Raw genomic sequence first — 26885 nt, 5'->3', positions numbered from 1 at the left:
GAAGAAAGATATAACAACAATAGTAAAACTCATACAAGATAGTCAAACCAAATATAATTAGCATGCATATCCACACCAGTGACACCACAATACAACAGTACCATCAGTCCATCATCATTCTGTTCTTTGTTTCTTGTACGTAAAATGGTGTCGGTTTCATCAAACCATTTTCTTCATAGTGCCAAGAAGATATTTCTTTTTTACTTCCCATATTACCTCCATTGACCACCCATTATAAAAGCTCATGACTCTTCCATCAAACCCACATCTCATAAATCTCTCAAAGTCTCTCCGCCTTTCCATTCTCAAATTTTACGACACGCTCACCATATCCGGCCACTTGTGACACCCTTGCTCGGGAAGCTCCGGTTATCCAATCTGGGCCAACCAAACACTTGAGGTAACCTTCGGTACCCCCATAATATTTAGTTCATTTAACTGAGAAGTTGCATAGTGTACTAAACTCCGATCGATGCAAATTATTGATATAGAAGATGACACAACAAACTGTTTGCTCTAAAATTTTGAAAGATTGTTTTTTTAAGTTACGTGAAATCTATTTCAAACTAAGCACATAAACAGTTTGTTTCATAACTATAATTAATAAACTATATTAAGCTATTATCATAGAGTTGTTTGTAAATATAAATAATATAACTTTCAAGTTTCGAATATATTAAATAATAAAAGCCACATATGTAATAAAATAATAACAAGTTATATAGACATTACTGTACGAATCATGAATTAAAATGAGAGAACAAATCTACAAATGCAATACCCATCATCTTTATAAAAGCCTATTATTTGACATCATCATATGGAAGTAAAGATTTACAAAGTTTCAATAAATTCTGGCTAAAATTTAACAAATGCACTAACAAACCAATATACCACAACTAAAATCTAATTTGTATACTTTTAAATATGACAATTTTGTAGGAATTCTTGACCGTTTAGCTATAAGTCGTTAGCTTAATATTTTGATCTTCGCCTAAGGTACGGATCCTAACCCCCCTCCTTGTTGATATTATATTCGTTTGTTATAAGCCCTGTTGATGTTATATATATATATATACATATATATACTCCTTTGGATCTCTTAACGTTCTTTGACAACTTGATTCATTTGGCCGTCCGTTCGATTCATGTTCCGATTGTGATTTGTTATTTGACTTGATAGCATGCGATATATTTTTTATGATATTTCGCTCATTATCGCATGTTCCGATACTAATTATAATGTTATGGTTATTATTTATGGTTTATTAAATATATGTTATGATTGATTGTGCTCTGTTACCCTGAGTTCTAGCTTCTCGTGGAGTGTCCCACGAGCATGTTGTTGTGGCATAAACAACATGTGCTCCTACCGTGATGGAGAGATTAGTTCACGGCGTCTCTTAAGGGCATGTGTGGTCCATAGCTATTAGGAGGCGTATGGATCGGTCCTAGATATGCTACGGTTTCTGCTACGGGAAATGGTTGTGGGTATGCCAACCCGCGCCATTTCGTGTGATTGATATACAGGAGTAGCTACCAGTATATCGTCACGTATTATATGTTTCTGTCGGGCTCATGGGTACATTTGTAAGATACGATTTGTTTCTTTAAATTACTCTATATCGTATCATTGATTATGTTTCTGTTACCGTTATATTACTAATCATGTTATAGCTTATATTGTTATTACAGTTACCGTTGTTATTTTGAGCCTATTATTCCGTACTGGGCATTCGGCTCATTCCGTAAACTTTTCCTCACACAGGTTCACAGGTTACTCTGGGCGGGATGGAGAGAGTGAAATAAAACAGTAGGATGCTATCTGAAGTTACTAGTTATCTGTGAAATGTTTAGATTATATGTATTTGGCCTTAATGTTTTGGACTACTGGCTTGTAACTCCGACTTTTAAGAAAATGGAATTATGTCTGATGTTTCTGATTACTGTAAATAGTGACACGTCAGCCCATTCCATTCCGGGTTGGGGTGTTACACAAACCCATACCCAAGTCCAAACCCGTAAACCCAGACCCGTACCCATGTTTAACCAAAACCCGAATTAACTTTCTTGAGCCACTTCGTGAAAAATGACCTTTGGTCACACGAAAAAAGTGTGGCCGTAGGCCTTTAGCCACACACATCTGGTTCAGGTCATGTGTGACCAAAGGTTGCGACATCGTAAGTATGATATGGGCACACATAGTTTTTAGTGGCCTTATGTGGTTATAAGTGTGGCTAAAGGGTACTAGCATTAGTTGATGGCCATCAAGAAGCCTCTCCAATAAGTGTGGCTAAACGGTAAAAAAAAGGTCACATGACTATTTACTAGGTGTGACCATTGCATGTATAGAGTCACATGAATTCATGTTTCAGCCACATGAATTTTATAATAATGTGGCCAATAGGTTGTGGTAAGAGAGCATTGTGACCTATACCATGTGGCTAAAACAAATCAATGGCCACTTGAATTTAATGATAGTGTGGCTAATTATATCATATAGACACTGGATGTTATATTAAATGTGGCTAAAAATGTTTACTTGCCACTCAAACACTCCTTTGTAGATAATAGTGTGGCTATTGTCTTACCGTTTGTCACACATAATGTTTTTCGTAATTTAAAGTGTGGCTACTGTCAAACTTTTCGTCACAAATAGTGATGTATTGTGTGGCTAATCATATCATATAGACACCGGAGGTTATTGTCAATATGGCTAAATATGTGAACTTGCCACTCAAACACTCTTTTGTAGTTTGTGGTGTGGCCATTGTCTTACATTTATCACACATAATGCTTTCGTAATATAAAGTGTGGCTATTATCATACTTTTGGTCACACATAGATAAATGTGGCTAAATGGTAGCAATGACCACATCAATTTACAGTAAGTGTGACATTTTCTATTAAATAGTCACATAAATTTATTGTAAGTGTGGCTAATGGTTAATTTTAGCCACACAAAATTTTTTCAATTTTAAGTGTGATTATTGTCTAACCTTTAGTCACACATAATAATTTAAGTATAATAATTTAAGTATGCCTGTTGTATAAGTTTTGGTCACATATCACTACCAGATAATTGGGTTGTTTCCTACGCTCCTTTCCGTCGGAAACGCGTCAGACATTTCAAAGCATAACTTTATAAATGTAACTAAACACATTAGCATAAATTCAAAACGTGTTTTTTCTAAGTTTAACAAACCCAATAACATAAATTCAAAACGGGTTTACATTACCAAACCTTCACTAATAAGTTATAAATTCAAAATATATGAAACTACTACTAATTACTACCGACCTCAAACTTTACCATAAACTCATCCAATTGTTTTTGCCTCATTTCTTCATTTTCCTTAAGTTCTTTTTCCATTTGTTCCATTCGTTGCATTCGTTCTTTCAACTCGGTTTTTGACTTCCTTTCATTTTCTAGTTCTTTTTTCATTTCGGCTCTAACTTTTTGAACCTAAAATTGTTAAAATATTAGCATCATAACTAGCAAAGGGTTAATGTGAGGTGAAACCTCAAGGCCAAGTAGGGGTGTTCACGGTCTGGTTTTTGCGGTTTTTCGTCAAACCATAAACCAAACCGTTGGTAACGGTTTTTGATTTATGTAAACCAAACCAAACCAAACAGTTAACGGTTGGTTCTAGTTTGGTTTCATGGACCTGAACCCGAACCGACCTGTTTATATATTACACCCATAAAATTAGTGTGTAATTTTCATTTAAATTTTCAGTTATAAACCGAACCAACCCGTTTATGAGTATACCACATGTATATTAAATTATAGTGTTAGCAGTTTTTATGTTACCACATGTATATGAAATTTGAAACGGTCTATTTCATTTGCTCGCCCCTGGTTGATATGTTATACCTAATTATATAAAAAACGAAAAATGATAAAGATAACTTACAAATGCGTGTTCTAACTTTTCCGTACAAAAATCAAATCTTACAAGGCTATTAATGTCGAGCTCACCCGCCCAATACTTTTTCTTGCTTTCTTTGCTGAGGTAGGTATCTAAGAATACTTAAATCCACTTAACTATTCGACCATGTTCTTTTTCCTAATAAAGAAGTAATGAACTAAACATTAAAGCACAAACAATTATAATTTTTTACCTAATTTTTTAAGATTGAATTTACAAATAAAACTAGCTTACCAAGCGGATACGATGCTCATCAAACCCTATTGAACCACCCATATGTCGAGATATATTGCCATCACTACCCTCTATCGTGCAGTTGTCTCTCCCGGTCACGGAGTTCTTTAGCCATTTTTCTGTGTTCCAACCCTATAAAGAAAAAAAAATATATGATACATATATAGGGTAAAAAATATAAAAATAAAACCTTGAATCGACGCATAGCACGGCGACTATTACGCACAATCACATTTGACATAATGTATACACAAACACAAACTTGAATCGACGACTCGCTGGTAATAATAATCAATGTCAACTATACTAAAAAGTCCTAACATGTATTCACACATCGTATCATGACAAATCAACCAAACATTCATCATACAACTTAACTTATGATCACTTAGTTCACGAGATAGATTATAGCATGTACAAACTGATTTTATTCACTAAGAAAAGATTAAGTATAAATTCTACAAAATTTACCACAGTAAAATATATGAATTAGGTTTCTCGAACAGTTTTTATTATATGTTTTTCATGCATACAAAACTCACAATAATTCAACCATTACAGATATGTACCAACAGTTCAACAGATTACACAACAAACACTTGTTTAATGGTTATATCAACTCATTAATCCAAATTGTGCAAGACCAATTGGGTTGTCTTCAAAACTCATAATACTAATTTTCTGAACTGGAACCAACCCTTTTGGTTTTGTCATTAAGGAATTATGGTGTCGGAAAGACAGACCAGAATATAACTCCCCGTATCAGCTTTGACCAGTGTTTTTGTAAAATCATAAAAACTATTCAAAACTCGTCCAAAAATTACAAACTTTACCTTTATGGAAACTAGACTCATAGTACTATATTCATGAATCAACAATTATTCAATAATCATCGTTTAACATCAAGTTACTTACCAATAAATAAACAAAAATGAATATGTCAGCAAACTGTTGTCATCAAAACTCAAACCCTAACATATTTATGACATCTCTAGGGTTCTAATTCATCAATTAACCTTTTAACAATGAAAGAAGATGTACTAAGCTTCTATTAAAATTGAAATACATACCTTTTTAGCGATGAAAGAAGGTGTACTAAGCTTCAATTACAAGAAATAACACTTAAAATTGAAAATCCCCAGACTTGGTTCTTAGGGTTCTTCACACTCAACACGAATCAGGCAAAAATCGAGATAGAATTGATGGAAACCGACACCACATGTGAATTCCTCTCACAAAAATAATAAGATTAGAGCCCGGAATCAAATGATTTGGTTAATAATTGAGTGAGTTAGAGAACCAAGAATGAAGGATTATGGTGGGTGTGGAGAGATGAAGAAGAATAAGAATAAAAAAAAGGTAGGTTAAATATGTGGTCAAATTATATTTAAAAATTGGAGGGTAATTCAAAATTTTTTGAAGAAAAGAGGGTGTGAATTTAATTTGAAATTTTGAGGGAAGTGAAATTAATATGAACTAAATAGAATTATTTTTTTTATATTTTTAATAATTAAAATAAAGAGTTGTTTGTATATATATATTATATATATATATATACATATATATATATATATATTATATATATTATATATATATATATATATATATAAACTAGTTAAACCTTAAATAATATAAGAAATTGCATCTTAAATATAAATACATATAAAATAAGTACAAATGATATTTATAGTTGCTCTAAAATAGTTGTATAAGAGTGTAGTAATCAATATTAACGCCCAATAAACCATACATTCATTAGTGGGTCATACTAGTTCTTGATCGGTGTTAGTGTCCCATTATAGCATTTATCATGCCACAGTTGCTCTAAAAGAGTTGTATATGAGTGTCGTTAGTCATGGTTAGGTGTTAACGCCTGAAACATACCATACTTTCGTCAATAAGCCTTATTTGGCTATCATTAGTCATAGTCAGATGTTAGTGTTCCTTGGTTACGTCATAGTTGCTTTAAGAAGTTTGCATAGGACTATCATTAGTAATAGTTAGATGTTAACGCCCAAAACATGCCATACATTCATCAATGGGCCTTGATTGGTATTAGTGGCAATTATAGCATCTATCAAGTCCCCGTTGCTACAAGAGGGTTGTATATGACTGTAGTGAGCCATAGGCATGTGTCAACGCCCAATAACATGTCATACTTTTATTAATGGGCCATATTGGGCCTTGATTGTTGTTAATGGCCAGTATGGTCTTTATCATGTCATAGTTACGTTAACAGGTTGTATAGGAGTGTAGTGAGTCATAGTTGGCCGTCATACTTTGCTTTAATGGACCGTCTTGGGCCTTGATTGTTGTTAGTGATCCATTGTAGTCTCTATCATATCATTTTTGCTCTGAAAGGGTTGAATATGAGTTTAGTGAGTCATAGTTTGGTTAACGCCCAATAATATGTCATACTTTCATCAATGGGCCTTATTGGACTTTAATTGGTTTTTGTGGCCCATTATAGCCTTTATCACATCATAGTTGCTCTAAGAAGGTTGTATAGGAATGTCATTAGTCATAGTTAGATGTTAATGGCCGATAACATGTGATACTTTCATCAATAGGTCTTATTGGGCCTTGTTGGTGTTAGTGGCCCATTATAGCCTTTTCATGTCATAGTCGCTCTAATGGGCCATATTAGGGCTTGAAATCTCTTAGTGGCCTATTATGGCATGTGATTTGTAACATTAGATATTTAAGGGTTACATCGTGTTATAGGGAGTCATATTAGACCATAATAGACAAAAACAAGTCATACATGTCCTAATGGACCATATTGGGCCTTGAAATCTATAATGGCCCATTATGCATATAATTTTAAATTGTGTCTTAAGAGGTACAACCTGCCTAACCCATCGATATACGTTAAACATAGGGGTGGAAAATGGGTTGGGTTGGGTAGAAACAGGTTATGGGTCAGAACGGGTTATGGGTCGAAACGGGTTAGGGTAGGAACGGGTCAATTAAAAAAAGGGTTTTTATGGTTCGAGTTGGAACGGGTCATGGTCAAAAGGTTCGGGTCATTACGGGTCGGGTCAAAATGGGTCAAGGTCGGAACGGATCAAGACGGGTTTCGAGTCATTTTTTTAACAAGGACAACAGAGGAAATGTTTAAGTTTTTTTAATTTTTTCCGTTTTTTATTTATATTTTGACTTATGATTTTTTTATTATTATTTTTGAATATTTTTTTTAAATTGTGTCTTAAGAGGCACAACTCGCCTAACTCGTCGATATACATTAAACATAGGGGTGACAAATGGGTTGGGTTGGGTCGAAACGGGTTATGGGTCGAAACAGGTCAGGTTCGGAACATGTCAATTAAAAAAAAGGGTTGTTATGGTTCGGGTCGGAACGGGTCAGAGTCAAAAGGTTCGGGTCATTACGGGTCTGGGTCAAAATGGGTCAAGGTCGGAATGGGTCAAAACGGGTTTCAGGTCGTTTTTTTAATAAGGACAATAGAGGAAATGTTTAATTTTTTACTTTTTCCGATTTTTATTTATATTTTGACTTATGCTTTTTTTATTATTATTTTTGAATATTGTTTTAAATTGTGTCTTAAGAGGCACAACTCGCCTAACCCGTCGATATACATTAAACATAGGGGTGGAAATGGGTTGGGTTGGATCGAAACGGGTTATGGGTCGGAACGGGTTAGGGTCGAAACGGGTCAGGGTCGGAACGGGTCAATTAAAAAAAGGGTTGTTATGGTTCGTATAGAAACGAGTCAGAGTCAAAAGGTTCGGATCATAACGGGTCCGGATCAAAATGGGTCAAGGTCGGAACGGGTCAAAACAGGTTTCGGGTCTTTTTTTTAACAAGGACAACAGAGGAAATGTTTAAGTTTTTTTACTTTTTCCGTTTTTTATTTATATTTTGACTTATGATTTTTTTATTTTTATTTTTTTCAATTGTGTCTTAAAGAGGTACAACTCACCTAACTCGTCGATATACATTAAACATATGGTGGTAAATGGGTTGGGTTGGGTGAAACGGGTTAGGGGTCGGAACGAGTTTGGGTCGAAACGGGTCAGGGTCGGAACGGATCAATTAAAATAAAGGTTGTTATGGTTCGGGTTGGAACGGGTCAGGGTCAAAAGGCTCTGGTCATAACAGGTCCGGACCAAAATGGGTCAAGGTCGGAACGGGTCTAAACGGGTGTCGGGTCGTTAAAAACGAAAAAAGTAAAAAAAAAAAACTAAAACTTTTTCTCCCGTGTCAACGTTCAGCATAAAAAAACTGAGAAATGAGCCTAAACCAAAACCCAACTCGTCAAGTACAAACACTCGTGTTGGCTCGTTTAAGCAATTTTCAGTTCGTTTCAGCACTTAACAGCTCGTTTTTGTAGCAAACAACATGTTAAACATCTCATTTCAGTGAGTTTTCAGTTCGTTTTAGCACTTAACAACTCGTTTTTATAGCAAACAACATGTTAAACAACTTGTTTCAGTGAGTTTTCAGTTCGTTTCAGCACTTAACAGCTCGTTTTTAAGCATGTTAAACAGCTCGTTTCAGCGATTTTTCAGTCCGTTTCAGCACTTAACAACTCGTTTCAGCACTTAACAGATCGTTTCAACGAGTTTTGACCAATTTTGCAGCAATTCGGCAATAAAAAATCAGCAGTTCAGCTCGTTTTTGCCCGTTTCAGCAGGTTACATAACCAATACTTCAAAACGTTTTGTGTTTTCAATCCAGAAAACAAGTATAGGCAAACGTTTAGTGTTTTTAAAACCAGTATGTAAGTATGTCCGTGTTTTCAATCAAAAACCTGGTGTCGCGTGTAATAGAGTTTTCTCAAAATCAAATGAATGCATTTGACTCGCTAACTGTTACTTAGTACAAGTGTTTTAAGTTACGAGAATATGTTCAATAACACATGACTCTAAGACACACGTACGAACTCACACACAAACACAAACTTGACCCGACAAATCGTTGGTGATAATAAGTAATGTCAACAGTACCAAAAGTCCTTAAATGTATCCACACATCATATCATGGTAAAGCAACCAATTATTCATCATACAACTTAACTTATGATCATTCAGTTCACGAGACAGATTCTGGCATGTACAAACTTTTATTCATAAAGATAAGATTAAGGATAAATTCTACAGAATTTACCACAGTAGGATATATGAATCAGTTTTCTCAAAACAATTTTATTATATTTTTCTCATGCATAGAAAACTCATAATAATTCAACCATTACAAATAGGTACTAACAGTTCAGCAGATTGCGCAACAAAAACTAGTTTAATGGTTCTATCAACTCATTAAACCAAATTGTGTAAGACCAACTGGGTTATCTTTTAAACTCATAATACTAAGTTCCAGAAATGGAACCAACCCATTTGGGTTTTCCATTAGGGAGTTATGGTGTCCGAAAAATGGACCAGAATATAACTCCTCGAATCAGCTTTGACATATATTTTTGTAAAATCATAAACGGTATTCAACACTCATCTAAAAATTACAAAATTTACCTTTCTGGAAACAAGACTCAGAATACTATATCCTAAAATCAAGAATCGATCAATAATCATTGTTTAACATTGAGTTACAGACCAATCAATAAACGAGAACGAATCTGTCAGCCAACTGTTCTCAACAAAACTCAAACCCTAACATGTTTATGACATCTCTAGGGTTCTAATTAATCATGTTAAAAACCCCCGTTAGATCTGATCGCAGGATGGTTGATGAAGTTTGGAGCAAGAAGCAAAGTGATGAAGAAGAGTAATGAGCTGATGAAGAAGAGTAATGAGCTTCATCGATGTTTATGGATTAGGTTTGTAATTGGGAGGAGGTGAAGGTGATGGTCATATGAAGCATAAAGTGTAGCCATTAACTAATAATAGTCACATTTGTTGTTGTGCTGTCATTATTAGCTTTTAGCCACACATCAAATATTATATGTGACTATCAAGTAATGCTTTATGGTCACATAAACACGTAAACGTGACTATATATATTAGCTTTTAGCCACATATGAAATAATTAAAATGTGACCATTATATTTTAATAGTCACGCGTTTTGCTTTAATGTCACCGTTAGCTTTAATTCACACATAAAAGCATATAGGTAGCTAACAAACAATGTTATATGGTCACATTGACCCGTAAGCGTGACAATATGTATTAGCATTCAACCACATCATTGAAACCTATTGTGGCCGTAGATCACATTCGGCCACACTTTTCTAAGTGTGGCTAGTAATTGTCACATTTTTTTTGTTAAAGTGTGGCTAAAGGTTTCGACCAGGTGTGTACAGGTATGTTTTTTAGTAACACGGCCAAACATGTGTGGCTAAAGCTCCGAACATGTGTAACTAAGGTTCAGAACATGTGTGTTTTTGTCACATGAACCAAACATGTGTGGCTAAAAGTTCTAGCATGTGTGTTTTTTTGTCACACAAATAAAGTTGTGTGGCTGAAACTATGATTGGTGACCTTTAGCCACACATTTAATCTGAAGTGTGGCAAACCAATTTCAGCACATGTGTGGCTAAAGCCCTTTTTTCACGTAGTGAGCCCTAATCTTCGTTTATTATTGGAATTGATCTCTGCTTTATAATCTTTACATATAAACGTCCTGCACCGTCGTAGTTAATTAGGAAATTGAGATCTATATGATACGAATTAATCATTTTAACAAACCGGCCTAACTAATACAGTGATATACCTTTTAGACATCATAAGAATCTAATTAAACTTGTCGATACATTCATGTACATCTCGCTAACAAAACCCTAAGTTTAATTGCATCGAATCAGTCTGCTGGTATGACTTTGGAGTCGCGTTTCTGCCGCATGTATCTCGTTCAGTTTAGTAATATTTTCATCATTGTTCCAGGTAATTATTGTATGATTCTAGGTCGTTTTTGATCCAATTACAACAACCCTAACATAAATAAACCAAACATCAATCGTATTTGTCAATTACAGATCTAGGGTTCTTGGGTTTTGGGGGCTTCTGTTTCGTCTGCATATAATAATTTGTTTTCCAGTTATAACAAATGACATGGTAGGGCAGCTGGTGTGGTCTGTTGGTTTAAATCAGGTGGTCACGGGTTCGAACCCGGCCACCCTGATTCTTATTTTATATTTTCTATTTAATGGTTTTTTTAATTAATTTTTATTATTAATCTTAATTAATAAAAAATCATATTAATTATTAGATAAACATTATTTTATTAAAACCGACACCTTGGTGTTATGTTCTTGTCAAACCTCGTTAAAAGTTTCCGTTTATATATATATATATATATGTGTGTGTGTGTATTATAAGTATATATTTTTAATAATGATAAATCATCGTACCTTATTAAGACTCGACACCAGTAATGGTGTTCTTGTCGTTGAGCGTCTTTATAAACTTACTTATATTTATTTTATATATATCTATATGTATGTATCATTATTCAAAAATTGTAACAATTGTATTTTAAACGTATTAATTAAATTTATAAAAATTACATTTTTGTTAAATAGTCCAAGATATATATTGTATGATAAATATTTTTTTTTTAACATTTGTTTTAAATATTTAAATGTATTACGAGTTATATTTATATATGTACACATCTATAATTGCTTTATATTTAATTAATATTATTTAAATAATTATATAATTATTTCAATTCATATTTATTTATTTAAAATAATAATAATGATTTCACCATAATAGTAACCGTCGAGTTTAATCGATCAATTAATAATCATTCTAATCACAACATAACTCAAATCATCGAAATCTTGAATTCATTAGAGTATGTTATATCATTTATAATTAATTCATATTAATATTATATAATTAGGGAATCCTTGACGGTATATCTCGAAGGGTTACTTTTCTCATCATCCTCATTCATTTTCGTTCATCCGATCAGGTGAGTAATCACTCTCCTTTTTACTTATTTTTAACCGTCTTGGGGACATATGTGTATCGTATCGTATCATATTTATCTATTATCTAGTATTCAAAATCGCAACAGTTTAATCCTTGTGTGTATATCAGTTTATGCCTAACTTGCTATTTGCTTACTTGCTTTATTTGAACCGCATTCCATGAGGTCCAACATATTCTCAGTTTAGTATGAATATACGACCGTCGTAGTGGACGGCGTCCGACGCATTGACAATGGTTTCACCGATACCTCATTTTTGGTAACCAATGCCCATTCGCATGGCAACGGTTTAGCCATTTCTTTATGATTTATTGTTTGTGTGTGTGCTATAGTTTAACTGTTTATTTCACAGGAACAGTTTGCATCTTTCTTTATATATTATATATACTATTACTGTTGTGTCTTAAACTAGTGTTTTCTCACTCAACATGTGTTATTGACAAAAATATATTTTATACGCATTTGCAGGTTATCAGCTTGGTTGTTTAGCAAGATGAAGATCACGTAGAGATGTTTTTTAGGATACAAACTTAATTAATCATTTTAGTAATTTCGTTATAGTTGATGTACTTAACTGTAATTGTTTTATTTGAAATTAATTAATATATATTGAAACTTATAATGTTGTATGATAGTAACATTGAGAATCAGTTCACGCCCCGATATTTCCGCCGTAGGTTGGGGTGTTACAGATTGCTATCAAAGCCAAAAGTTTAAGATAGGATGTTAGTGGTGTCTTAGTAACATGCTTAGGAACCCTGATATACATGTATTTATGCATCTCAATCCCTTGTAAAGTTGTGTATATTTAATGTTTCGAGTTCGGTTTATGAACTTTAAGAAACGAACTACAAGGGACACGCTACATGTAATCCCTACATATGAAATTTTGCATACTCACCTATGGTGATGGTTCGGTGTATTGCTTGATAACGGGGGTATGTCATGTTGTGGGGAACACTAGCTATTAATTAATTGTACCTTAATCATATCTAATGGCTGCTTGGTAGACTATGATGCTTAAGCTTAGGTGGATAAACAATACCCTTGATCGTCTTAACTATTCATAAAAAATAGAGCAACAAAAGTTTTAAATCTGCTAATTTTGAGGTTTAAGTCAAGTTGGGGTGGTCTGGTCCGGTAAAAGCTGAAAATAAGTGGGTCTTAATTGTGTAAACCACTGAGTAATATTATTGTCGGATCTTATTTGTCCCGGTAAAGATTAAGGCATGGGTTTAAGTGGACAACAATATTGGTGATCGCGGTTTTTGCGTTCTTCTAAGCTTTAAAAATTAACCTATACGTTTGTAAGAATGTAATTTTCCGATTCTAATCCAACTGCATCAGACTTTTTCAGGGACGAAAAAAGAGTAAGTGTGGGGATATTTGATATACATGTATTTATGCATCTCAAATCCCTTGTAAATTTGTGTATATTTAATGTTTCGAGTTCGGTTTAGTTCGTGTTTCGTTTATCTTATTTTAATTTAGGTTTTGAGTCAAATATTTTATATTAATCATGTTTTAAATCTTTTGGTGTCTTGCTTGGTAAGCTTTAATTATTTCTATCATTTCATGTGCAGTTTAAGTTCGTTTTTGCTCATCATTGGTTACATGATTAGTTCACTTAGAGTTTTGATTTGTTTTCATGTAGATGGTGGTTTGAGAGTCAAGGAAAAGAAGGCCTAGAAGGTTCCTATCGTTGCTTGGAGTTCAAGGAAGAGATCAAGCTTGATTTAGCAATAAAATAACAAGAAAATTTGGATTCCCCACCTAGTGTGCGCCGCGCCGCGCGACAGGGGAGGCCAAGGCCTGTCGCGCGTCGCCTAGGCAGTATGATAAGCTATATTTTGCAATTTAAGGCCCAACTCGTTTATATAAAGAGAGGATTGCAAACCTAGATGAACATACACTTATTTCCAGCCGATTTTGAGAGAGAAACTAAGGGTTTGAAGGAGTTTTAAAGCTAGGAATCCAAGAGGATCAAGAGTTCTTTCAAGGAGGTGTTCAAGGATCAATCACCAAGGGTTTTATCGCTCTAACTTTCATTCCTTGTTCATTGTTTCTATCATGTCCTTCTTTGTTTTTAATACTTGTTTGGATTCATTTTTAAGAATGATTCTAGTCTAGACTTCATGTCTACCTAGGTTTAATGAACATGTTTGATGCTTGATTCTTGCTTTGGACTATTGTTTTGAATATGGTTTTGTTGATTTAATAGTAAAGACTTGATTTTGTTTTCATGATGAATATGAATGTTTGTTATCTTGATTGATTGTTAACTATTGCTTCACATAAATCTTTTATCTCTTGATTTTGTTCTTTAGATTTAAGGTTCATGTTTAATCAATTACTTGGTGTTTTGATTATTGTCATTGAATAGGCCTATTAGATCATAGAAGCTTGTTGATAGTTGGTTCGGGTTATAATGTTCTGCTAAATTCCAATAGCTGTAAGGTGAGGAGTTTTTCATGTGTCTTGGTCAATCGTATTCTAGGTTAGATTAGTGACAATATTATTGCTTGGTTATTGTGTTGATCCTTGTTCATGATGTCGTGTTTAGTTTATCAAGTTATCTAGGGTTTAGTGTTTCGTGAGATTTCTTACCTGTGATACTATTAATTAACCCAAATTGATGACTTTGAGGAAATCAATCCAACTGATTGCTTAATAATCTAATAATTATTCTTTGGGATTTCGTTTGATTAGGTCAAGGGTCCTTTAGGGTTTGTTAGATGAATATGTCTAGAAATCAGTTTCCATATCATGTTAGGTGTCTATTGCTTGATGATTGTTGATGCATGGGATTCTTACCTAGGTAGATTCCTTCTCTTATTGGTTTCGATCTTGTGTTTGGTTGCTTGTTTCTAGTTTACTTGTTTATTTAGTTTCTTAGTTTAATATTAGTTTAAAAATCCCCTTGAAACATTAATAATAAATAGTCGTGTCGTAAGTCGAGTCTAATTAGTTAATTTACATAATTTATAGAGTTCGGTGGGTTCGATATTCCGGACTTACTTAGCTTTAGTACAATCGATTGGTTCACTTGTCGGTGTTTTGTGTAGTTGAGTCTTAGGTCTAGTTTTTATTACTTGTTTAATATAGTTAATATTTAATTGACTGTTTTCACCACATCAAGTTTTTGGCGCCGTTGCCGGGGACCTCTTAGCAATTGCGTTATTAGTCTTACTTGAACTTATCTGCTACATACATGCTATTTGTTTTATTTTTGTTTGAGTCGTAGGATTCTAATTTAAGTTTTAGTTTATTTTTGTTTATTTTTAGGTATTCGAGTCTACTCACTTGGTCTATTGCGTTTTTCAGGTTTATGCCACATCTTCGCTCACAAGGACCACCACTGGACGATATTGAATTTTCTCCGTTGAAGTCCGAGGCTAGTTCGTCACAAAAATCATCTTTGTACAATTTACCACCAGAAAGCACGAAAAGCCAACCAGAAGTTCAAATGGCCGACGATAGGACAATTGCTGCTCAAGCCTTCGATAGCTTAACCGGAAACCAGTCATGCATCATCGTCCCCGAGATCGACAATCTCAACTCGTGGCAAATTTAGTTAATATTTAATTGACTGTTTTTAGCACATCAAGTTTTTGGCGTCGTTGTCGGGGACTCTTAGCGATTGCGTTACTAGCTTTAATTGGACTTAATTGCTACATACGTGCTATTTGTTTTATTTTTGTTTGTTTGAGTCGTAGGAGTCTAAATTATTTTTAGTTTAATTTTGTTTTAAGTATTCGAGTCTGCTTACTTGGTCTTTTGCATTTTCCAGGTTTATGCCACATATTTGTTCACAAGGACCACCGTTGGAGGATCTAGAATTTTCTCCGTTGAAGACCGAGGCTAGGTCGTCAGCAGAGAAACCACCGTCGGAAGCTACTTCTACACCGAAATCATCACCACCCAGTTCACTACCAGAAAGTCCAAGAAGCCAACCAGAAGTTCAAATGGCCGTCGATAGAACAGTTGCTGCTCAAGCCTTCAATGGCTGAACCGGAAACCAGTCATGCATCATTGTTCCCCAGATCGACAATCTCAACTTATGGCAGATTCCGTCATACGTCATGAATAACATCGTTCAAACTAATCAGTTTCATGGGCGTGATAACGAGGATGCACTGGCTCACATTAACTGACTAATTGTAGCAGCTCCGGCCCCTATTAGTTTTGCACCTTCTAACATCTCGAGTTGATCATTCTCCTCACGCTTTTTCTTTTTCATTCACGATTTGATGTTCTAGATTCCTCTCTAGTCTAGATTCCTCGTAGTTTTAGAATTTTGCTGATCCCAAGTAGTCCATCTCCATCATTGCATATGGCAATATAGAAAGTAAAGAGGAAAAGGCATGACCAGAAGAATTGTGTGAAATAAGTGAATTTATCCAGTTGAGGCATCTTGATTGAGAATAAAGGATTCCCCCCATACAGAAAGAGAGGCCTTCCTGTACGAGTAGTGAAGAACTAAACGTACCGCGTTTTGAGAACTTTTAATTTACAAGGTGCTATTGAAGATGCTATTTTCTTACATCTTTTTCCATTTTCACTTGCAGGTAAAGCAGCTCTCTGGCTCGACACTCAGCCACCCGACATGTTCACTACGTTGGAAGCACTACATTCGGCATTTATTAAGAGATATTTCCCACCGGCTAAAGCGGCTATTCTTCGTGATTAGATTCACTCGTTTCACATTGAGCCAGATGAACAATATTGCCATGCTTGGGAACGTTGTAAGAACCTGCTTGTCCGTTGTTCACTGAATGGTCTTACGCCATGGGCTCTTGTGGAGAAATTTTACAATGGGTTAACTTATGAAACCCAAGTTCGTTTTGACACGGCTGCTGTAGGTAATTTAATGAGAAGGAAGAATGTCACCGAATGTAACGAGATGTTTGAAAGCTTCGTTCAATCAGACCTCACCAAAAGGCCACAACGTAGGAATTCCACTCTCGTTAGTAGTACATCCTTATCCGCTCGAGGTGTACACCAGGTTAATCTGGATACTAGTGTGGATGCTGCTTTGAAATCACTAACTAGAGAGGTTAAGGAGCTGAAGGCCAATGTGGACAGGTGTGAGTTTTGTAGAGGTGGACATGGTACATTGGAGTGCACGGTGATGAATCAACAGGTCGATTTTGTTGTTGGTCAGAATAGGTTTCCCAGCAACTATTATAACAACAATCAGAGTTGGAACAACTACAAGAACCCGAATCAGAATAATTCTAATTGGCGTCAGTCGGGCACACAACCCGGCTTTCAAAATTCTTATACTCCAGGACAAGGTCAGTATTTTAATGATAGTAACGCCAATGGTACTAATGTTCAAAATAATGTGCAGGATTCGAGTGGTGGAATAGGTCGATTGGAAGATATGATGAAGCAAATCCTAGAGAGAGATCAAGCAACACGGAAAAAGTTCGCCGAGCATGACTTACTCTTCAAAAATCAACAATCTGCTATTCTTGATATTCAAAGGACTGTTGGTGATATTTCTCGTCGTTTAGAAGAAAGACCCCAGGTCAGTTTTCGGGTATTCCTCAAACTAATCCGGCTGCTCAATTGAAAGCCACATCCACTCGTAGTGGTAGGGTTTTTGGTCCGGAGAGAGTTAGTAGAGAAGTTGAGAAAGATGGGGAAGACAAGTTAGTGGATGAGGAGAATGAGGTAGAGGCTCCGGGTAAGTCACAAGATACAACACCAATTATTGAGACGCAAGTTGAGAAGAAGCCGGTTGGAGTCCGGCTACCACCACACATCATTGAACCTGCCTATGTCTCGTATCCCGCCCGTTTAAAGCATCAAAGGTATACGAAAGATTACGAGCATTTTCCCAATATATTTAGCCAATTGAATGTCAACCTCCCGTTCGTCGAAGTCCTCCAGCATATGCCTAAATATACCAAATTTTTGAAAGACCTTCTTAAAAGAAAGGATAAGTTGGAGGAGCTGTCGACCATTCCGCTAAATGGAGAGTGTTCTGCGGTAGTTCTTAATAAAGTACCAGAGAAATTACCCGACCCCGGCGTTTTTACCATTCCATGCCTTTTCGGAAGTGATACGACGTGTCAAGCATTGGCCGATCTTGGAGTTAGTATAAACCTCATGCCATATTCTTTGTATGAAAAGTTGGGCCTAGGAGAGCTTACCCCTACTCGTATGACGCTTCCTTTTGCCGATCGTTCCGTTAAGTATCCGAGGGGTGTTGTGGAGAATTTGATCGTTAAGGTTGGTTAAGTATCCGAGGGGTGTCGTTCCGTTAATTTGATTTTCCCCGCAGCTTTTGTCGTTCTGGATATGGAGGCCGACGAGAGAGTTCCTATCGTTTTGGGTCGTCCGTATTACGTACTGCTAGGGCAGTCATTGACGTGTTTGAAAGTAAGATCACTCTTAGAGCCGGTGATGATAGTGCCACTTATTTGGTGAAGACCATGAGACATCCGAGTGGTCAAGACGGTCTCATTGATCCATGTCACCCAGTTTACTCGATAGAATCATTTATCTCGGGCATGGGCCCTAGTCTTGACAATTCCCATTCGGTGAGATTTACTGTGGGGAAGGAGCGAGAGGTTTCGAGTTCTCGGGTAATGGTGAAGCGTGTTAGATGAATAGGTGGTGGTAAGTGAAAGTTTGAGAAGGTTCGTGGAGTTAAAAGAAGAAAACCAAGATTGATGAGTGGTCGGATCGTGATTCGGAATCCTTGAGGGCATTAGAGTTATACCGAGGTGGAGGAAGCTCCACTCGGTCCGCCACGTGATTCGCATAACATGGGTTCTTGAGTGAAAACTCAAGTGTGGAGTTTGTAGATTTTATTTTATTTTATTTTTATTTTCTTTGAGGCATTAACACTAGTCAAGGTATCATCACCATCATGACGAGAGGAATTTGACGAGAATTTTAGAGATGCCAGGTCAGTTTTTACAAGTGAAAATGACATAAAATGGGCAAAACAAATTCTTGGTAATTTTCTTGAAATTTTTCTAAGGCAAATGGGGCTTTAAAATTCGAAACTTTCTGCCAAAAGAGCCCGTCGCGCTGCGCGACGGGGTACCCATCTCCCCTCCGTGCAACGCGGAGGTGAATGCCAGAGAGGCACCGCACGCCGCGGCCATTTTATATAGGTCGCGCGGCGCGGACTTTTTTGCACAACCCATATTTTGTTTATTTATTATTTCTTATTAATTCCTTGTGCTTTTATTCAGGTGTGATTCCTTGTGTTTAGTATGATATTTTGGGTCATGTTTTAAGGTCTAGTTGTCCGGGTCTTGTATAATTTATCGAGTCACTAACGTAATTTTTGTAGTTCGTCTTTGTTTTTGCGTTTTTAAGTTTTGCTAGTTTGACGATTGTATGAGCTTGAGAGACGATCCCCAAGGAAGAATTTAATTAAAAAGATAAGTGTGGGGATGGAGTTGCAGTGGAGCCGTATACTTTATATTTATTTATTTGCTCATGATTATTCATGTTTTATATATTCGTGGGTTGTTGAAGCACTATAATTGCTTAATATCTATCAGCTTGATAAGATACATTTTTAGATATGTTTGTTTTGTTTGGCTGCTTACGTTCGTGTGTGAGAGAAGGAGTTACCATTTGCTGAGCACGTTCGTAGTTGAGGGCATTTATGGAAGAAGACTTTGGGATCATGTTTCATGCGCATATTACTAGCTAAGTTTTTTCCTTTATCTAGCTTGTTAACTTTTTCTTTTGTTTTTGTTTTTAATTTTTTTTAGATTTTTAGTTTTTTGTAGTCCGACTTTATTTTTATTTTAATTTTATTTAAGTCGTCCTTATACTTGCATTGAGGACAATGCAAAATTTAAGTATGGGGATAGGATATTTGAGTCGTAGTTTAAACTGAGTTTATGTTTAAAAAAATAAATAAATAAAAAATATTTAAAAAAATATATATATATAATAAAAAAATTGAAAAATGTTTAAAAATATCCCTTGAATACATTTTTTGCGTTATAGTGGGAAATGATGATATTTATCGGAAATTGGTTTTTCAAACTACTAATAACATGAGATAAATAAAAGAAAGCGCACTTAACTTGGGATGTCGGTAGGCTCAGCCTTGAAAATGAAAGGGTAATTTGATAAAATGGGTTAGAAATCTCTTGTGGGTAAAGCGTTTTGTCCGTGTAAGATAAGTAATGAAAGGTCGGGTCATACTCAAACCTCAACTCTTGGTATGAAAAGTGAATGTTATAAATATTATGAAATTTGAAAAAATTGTATACATTATCATATCATTCTTGGGTAGGTTTAACGTTAGAGTATGCCATGTAGCCTGTGATATAAATCTTAAACTGCTTAGTGTTAGTGTTTTACACATCATTGGCGTATGTTTTATAACCTTAAATCTTGTATTGATGAGATGCCCCGGGTCCGGAGACTATGGGTCTGTATGCAGTCTATTCATCTGGGTATTCATAATTCCAAATGGGGTTGTGAATATTTAAAATAAAGCTAAAAAAGAGCAAAACCGCAGATTTCTGCCACATAAGTCTTTAAACATGATCACAAAAGTACAAATGCATTACAGACTTGATCATCCACGCTGTTAGCCATGTGGGGTCCCCTTGCTCGCGTCTCATTACCATTAAGAAACGGATCACAAGGGACACGCTACATGTAATCCCTACATATGAAATTTTGCATACTCACCTATGGTTATGGTTCGGTGTATTGCTTGATAACGGGGGTATGTCATGTTGTGGGGAACACTAGATATTAATTAATTGTCCCTTAATCATATCTAATGGCTGCTTGGTAGACTATGATGCTTAAGCTTAGGTGGATAAACAATACCCTTGATCGTCTTAACTATTCATAAAAAATAGAGGAACAAAAGTTTTAAATCTGCTAATTTTGAGGTTTAAGTCAAGTTGGGGTGGCCTGGTCCGGTAAAAGCTGAAAATAAGTGGGTCTTAATTGTGTAAACCACTGAGTAATATTATTGTCGGATCTTATTTGTCCCGGTAAAGATTAAGGCATGGGTTTAAGTGGACAACAATATTGGTGATCGCGGTTTTTGCGTTCTTCTAAGCTTTAAAAAGTAACCTATATGTTTGTAAGACTGTAATTTTTCAATTCTGATCCAACTGCATCAGACTTTTTCAGGGACGAAAAAAGAGTAAGTGTGGGGATATTTGATATACATGTATTTATGCATCTCAAATCCTTTGTAAATTTGTGTATATTTAATATTTCGAGTTCAGTTTAGTTCGTGTTTCGTTTTCTTATATTAATTTAGGTTTTGAGTCAAGTATTTTATATTTATCATGTTTTAAATCTTTTGGTGTCTTGCATGTTAAGCTTTAATTCTTTCTATCATTTCATGTGAAGTTTAAGTTCGTTTTTGCTCATCATTGGTTACATGATTAGTTCACTTAGAGTTTTGATTTGTTTTCATGTAGATGGTGGTTTGATCAGCTATATTTTGCAATTTAAGGCTCAGCTCGTTTATATAAAGAGAGGATTGCAAACCTAGATGAACATACACTTATTTCCAGCCGATTTTGAGAGAGAAACCAAGGGTTTGAAGGAGTTTTGAAACTAGGAATGAAAGAGGATCAAGAGTTCTTTCAAGGAGGTGTTCAAGGATCAATCACCAAGGGTTTTATCGCTCTAACTTTCATTCCTTGTTCATTGTTTCTATCATGTCCTTTGTTTTTAATACTTGTTTGGATTCGTTTTTAAGAATGATTCTAGGCTAGACTTCATGTCTACCTAGGTTTATTGAACATGTTTGACGCTTGATTCTTGCTTTCAACTATTGTTTTGAATATGGTTTTGTTGATTTAATAGTAAAGACTTGATTTTGTTTTCATGATGCATATGAATGTTTGTTAACTATTGCTTTACATAAATCTTTTATCTCTTGATTTTGTTCTTCAGATTTAAGGTTCATGTTTAATCAATTACTTGGTGTTTTGATTATTGTGATTGACTAGGCCTATTAGATCATAGAAGCTTGTTGATAGTTGGTTAGGGTCATAATGTTCTGCTAAATTCCAATAGCTGTAAGGTGAGGAGTTGTTCATGTGTCTTGGTCAATCGCATTCTAGGTTAGATTAGTGACAATATTATTGCTTGGTTATTGTGTTGATCCTTGTTCATGATGTCGTGTTTAGTTTATCAAGTTATCTAGGGTTTAGTGTTTCGTGAGATTTCTTACCTGTGATACTATTAATTAACCCTAATTGTTTACTTTGAGGAAATCAATCCAACTGATTGCTTAATAATCTAATAATTATTCTTTGGGATTTCGTTTGATTAGGTCAAGGGTCCTTTAGGGATTGTTAGATGAATATGTCTTGAAATCATTTTCCATATCATGTTAGGTGTCCATTGCTTGATGATTGTTGATGCATGGGATTCTTACCTAGGTAGATTCCTTCTCTTATTGGTTTCGATCTTGTGTTTGGTTGCTTGTTTCTAGTTTACTTGTTTATTTACTTTCATAGTTTAATATTAGTTTAAAAACCCCCTTCAAACATTAATAATAAATAGTCGTGTCGTAAGTCGAGTCTAATTAGTTAATTTACATAATTTATAGAGTCCGGTGGGTTCGATATTCCGGACTTACTTAGCTTTAGTACAATCGATCGGTTCACTTGCCGGTGTTTTGTGTAGTTGAGTCTTAGGTCTAGTTTTTATTACTTGTTTAATTTAGTTAATATTTAATTGACTGTTTTTAGCACATCAAACCCCATATGTGCTTATTTGTTTACATGATGTGTTTCTATTTGATTGTTTACAGCTTACGTAATTACTTTTCAAGTTAGGTACTTATTTAAGTGTTTAATTAATTGTTTATTTTATTTGTCATGCACACACACACAACTCCGAGCTATGCGTCATTCTCAAAATATTTTATATAACTCTGAGGCTATGCCTCAACCTCAAAATACTTTTATTTAATTTTATTAGATTTCCTTTTTATTGTCAAAAATTTCCATGAGAATTCCTACCTTTGTTTTTGATTTTTTTTTTCACTTAAAACTAGTGAGTGTGACATGATTCCCCGCCATTGTGGGAATTGTCATGCGACCGACACTTTAAGCGTTTAACGAAATCGGCTAAACGGATACACCCCTTTATTGTGTTTTATTGTTTTAAATGTCTAGTCGGGTGTAAAACCCATGGGACGCCATTGTCACACCCCGAAAACCTTAAATCAAACAGCGGAAGGCTTTGACCAAGTCTTTCGGGTGGTGACAGACGCCGTTTCAGCCTCTCAAATTTAAGTATACATTTCAAACGAAGGTTGAACTTTATTTGACAATCAGAGTTATTACACGTGTCATATTACACGATTTTTATTCAAATTACAAGTTCAACATAAAGTCAACATTTTTCATTCAAACACACGTCATTATTTTCTCGCGCTCTTCGTGAAGCTTCCATACTTCATTTAATTACCTGAAAAGCATATTAAAATAACGGTCAACACGATGTGTTGGTGAGTTTCCCTTTATAATAAAAATAGTCCATATATAAATGAATCGAAAACAACATTCATATAATGATCTTTTGTCATTATATCCAATATCAATTCGTGTGTAATCATCACTACACCCCGAATTATATTAAAACATCCTGTGCTTAAAGGCTTACCACCATTATAGCACCAATCCATGTGTTGTATACGAGCAAAGAATACAACATTACGTATGACTATCATAGTTGATAACTCGATACATACCATACTCAAAATATACCCACTTTTAATCCAACGCGATTGGAAGTGGGGGACGTCACCCGATAGATTTACCTATATTTATGTGCCCTTACTAATTCGGTTAACACACAGTTTGCAAATAAAATGCCTTTACAATATCAAATGAATTCCATATGAAATGAAGATTATGTTTTCCTCCAAAACGCAACTAAATATCAATTAAAACAGTTTCAGTTAAAAACGATGGGGGTTCGATAGAGAAACTCACGGTTTGTAGCTTTTCATTCCAAAATCACGTGTCTTGTTATTTAAGGGTTTGAAAGATGAAGATATTGATGAGTGAGAGTGATGTGCCTCCTAGCTTCCTAATAGCTTAGTCTTCTATCTCTTGATCTAACCGCCATGTTTCTTGATCTTGATTAATATGTGTGTGTGTGTGTGTTTTGAAGGTGAGTTTGTGTTAGTGTGTTTGTGATGTGTGTGTGGGCACATATATATAAGGAGATGAGGACATGGTTTTAGAAGTAAAATCATGGGTTGGAGACATGGTTTAAGTAAAACAATGGGTGGTGGCACATGGGTTTGGTTTGGGTTAGTAAGTAGGTGTTTAAACACTAATCTTAAATTTTCGTTTTAACGTAAAACGAACTTCAGCTAATCAAACGATACCTGTTTCTAATAATTTTTGTCAGACTTTGAACGAAATTGGATTCTTGATAATACAATCCTAAGAAACTAATTTTTGAAAATCGTTGAAGTTGGGTCCTTATCGGGTCGTCCACCGACACTTGGTCATTTATTTTGCAATTTTTGTGATTCGAGCCTTCTAAAATTAAGTTTATACATTGTCTTGACTACTTTGATAAGTATTTTAAATTTTCGAGATCATTTAGCCCCTTTAAGAATATATTTACTTTTTAACTCCTTACCCAAGGTTATTCCACGTCAGGCTCGCTACGCGGCGATTTTTGCACTTTTTGTTGACTTTGAAACATCTATATCACTAATAAAGAAGATTTTTCTCATAATGATGAATTTTATTGCTAATAGAGATTATATTAGTGAAAATTTTTGGCAGATGTCACATTCTCCTTTTCTTTAAGAAATTTTGTCCCGAAATTTAGGAAGTGGTACTAGGTTCGGATTCTATAGAGAATAGGTGGGGGTACTTTTGTTTCATCTGATCTTGTCATCCCTAAGTGAATTCAGGACCAAGCCTTTGATTCCAACGCACTTTAACCAACTTGATTCGGTTACGCCTAAGCTTCTGAATGTTCTTATCCATAACTTATGCGTGTTCTTTTATGATGTCTACCCGGACTCGTGTTGATTAGCAATTTGTCAGATAAGCATTTCCTTAGATTAAATACGTGGAATGTGTCACTTATCCTATTGACTATCGGAGGTAATTCGAGCCTACACAAAATTGGACCAGCTTGATTGGCATTTTCGAAAGAATCCAATATAATGAAGACTCAATTTCCCTCTAGCTTAGCTTAGTAATGTGATGGTTTAAAAACTCTATTGCCGTATAAGGCTCCCAATAGAGGAATTGTAACGCTGGAAGATAATTACTTAAAGAAATTAAGCCAATGGTAGGCGGGTATTTCATAGATTCTTGGAGAGTTAACCCAATCCTTGACATAGAAAGCCATATTAGAGTTCAAATGCACCTGTAAATTCACTATTATGTTCCGGAACCATAATTGTCAATTTACCTTACAAGATTACTCTAGCATTCTTTCCGTTAGGAATCAACAATTTTCTCCATATTATCTTTTTCCTAATGTTTAGAGAATAAACTAATCGTTTTGCTATTACCTAGAGAGTGGCGTGCTTACTTAGGTGTTTGTGGGACTTCGTTTAGGAAATCTATGATGAATTGAGTATTTAGATATGCGTTCGTCTAATACTAATTCACATAAATTTTCATATCTAGGCATCTAAACTTTATTCAATCAGTTTTAGATTTCTCTCTCTTCAAGGATTTGCCTTGTACTTTTCCAATCTGAGTTGTAAGACTTGTTTGTAACGTTAATCCCAGCGTACATATATGTGAAGCCTTTTCTTTTATACTCAATCATCAGCTACAATATTCATTTTACCAGCGTGGTAACAAATATCGCAATTGTAATTATTGAGTAGTTCTACTTCAACGGGCTGCCCCATTTTGAATTACATTTGATCTACAACACATAGAAAACCCTTATGGTCGGTGTATACTTTGTTCTATAAAGGGGGTTTCTTCAAGTCTTAAGAGTAAAAACGTCAACTCCTAGCTAAAAATGTGAGTTGTATAATGCGTCTTGTGCACATTGAGTTATCATGATGCATAGACTATCATATTTTGTATTTCTGCATAAGCATGCATACAAGACCTAAGCGTAAACCATCACAGTCACTATAAATCTATGTGCTCCTTCTGGGAGAGGCAAGATGGGTGCACTATACCATCTTTTACTCAGTAATTGAGAAGTTTCCTCTTATCTTATGGTTTCAGGCATATTTCTTATCCTTTTGGGTTAATGTCATTAAAGGTCAAGCTAATCTTAATTACACATCTCCAATAATTCTTAGTAAGGCCTAAAAATTGTCGCACTTTCGGTAGGAGACCTTGTTGTTTCCCAATACTCAATTGCTTCAATCTTTACATGTATACCTTTCTTACTGATTATGTGTCAAGACAATGAATTTCCCAAATCCATAAATCATACTCAGAGAATTTCTACCTATAACTATCCTCAAAAAGTGTTGTTCATGAATTTTAATGGTTTGTGAATAAATGTGCTTATGTCATCCAAGTAAGATTTGCATATCCTATTCCTAAGATTCAGGAACATTACGACTTATTTGTCAATCTAACCGGTATGACTTACAAACTTATAATGGTCCTATCGTGTTTCTAAATGTCTTTAGAAGATCTTATTCTATTGATATCTAGTTGGTAAGTCGATCTTTGGGTATGGATCGGGTCTACCTTGAAACGGATTAAGTAGATCATCAATTCTCGATATTGTGCACCGAATTTTAATGGTCAGTTTGTTCAGCTCTAGTTCATGGAGTTGTTTGAATAGACTTTGTTTTTCTAATGATACCAATCTGTAC

At 35.1% G+C, this 26885-nt stretch overlaps 1 long non-coding RNA gene across 1 annotated transcript; it reads left to right on the top strand.

Annotated features, from left to right (window-relative positions):
* The first annotated feature begins 218 nt into the window (after positions 1-218).
* On the top strand, positions 219-1934 carry LOC143537799 (uncharacterized). Its single transcript, XR_013136133.1, has 3 exons — positions 219-400; positions 943-999; positions 1769-1934. It is a non-coding gene; the product is annotated as an uncharacterized LOC143537799 (long non-coding RNA).
* Positions 1935-26885: the final 24951 nt, after the last annotated feature.

This window comes from Bidens hawaiensis, unplaced genomic scaffold (genome assembly GCF_021521415.1).
Source record: "Bidens hawaiensis isolate Kalapana, Puna unplaced genomic scaffold, B.hawaiensis_p1.1 tig00011382_1, whole genome shotgun sequence".
Classification (NCBI taxonomy): domain Eukaryota; kingdom Viridiplantae; phylum Streptophyta; class Magnoliopsida; order Asterales; family Asteraceae; genus Bidens; species Bidens hawaiensis.
Note: the sequence above shows the minus strand (reverse complement) of the source record. Positions and strands in the feature narration are given on the sequence as shown.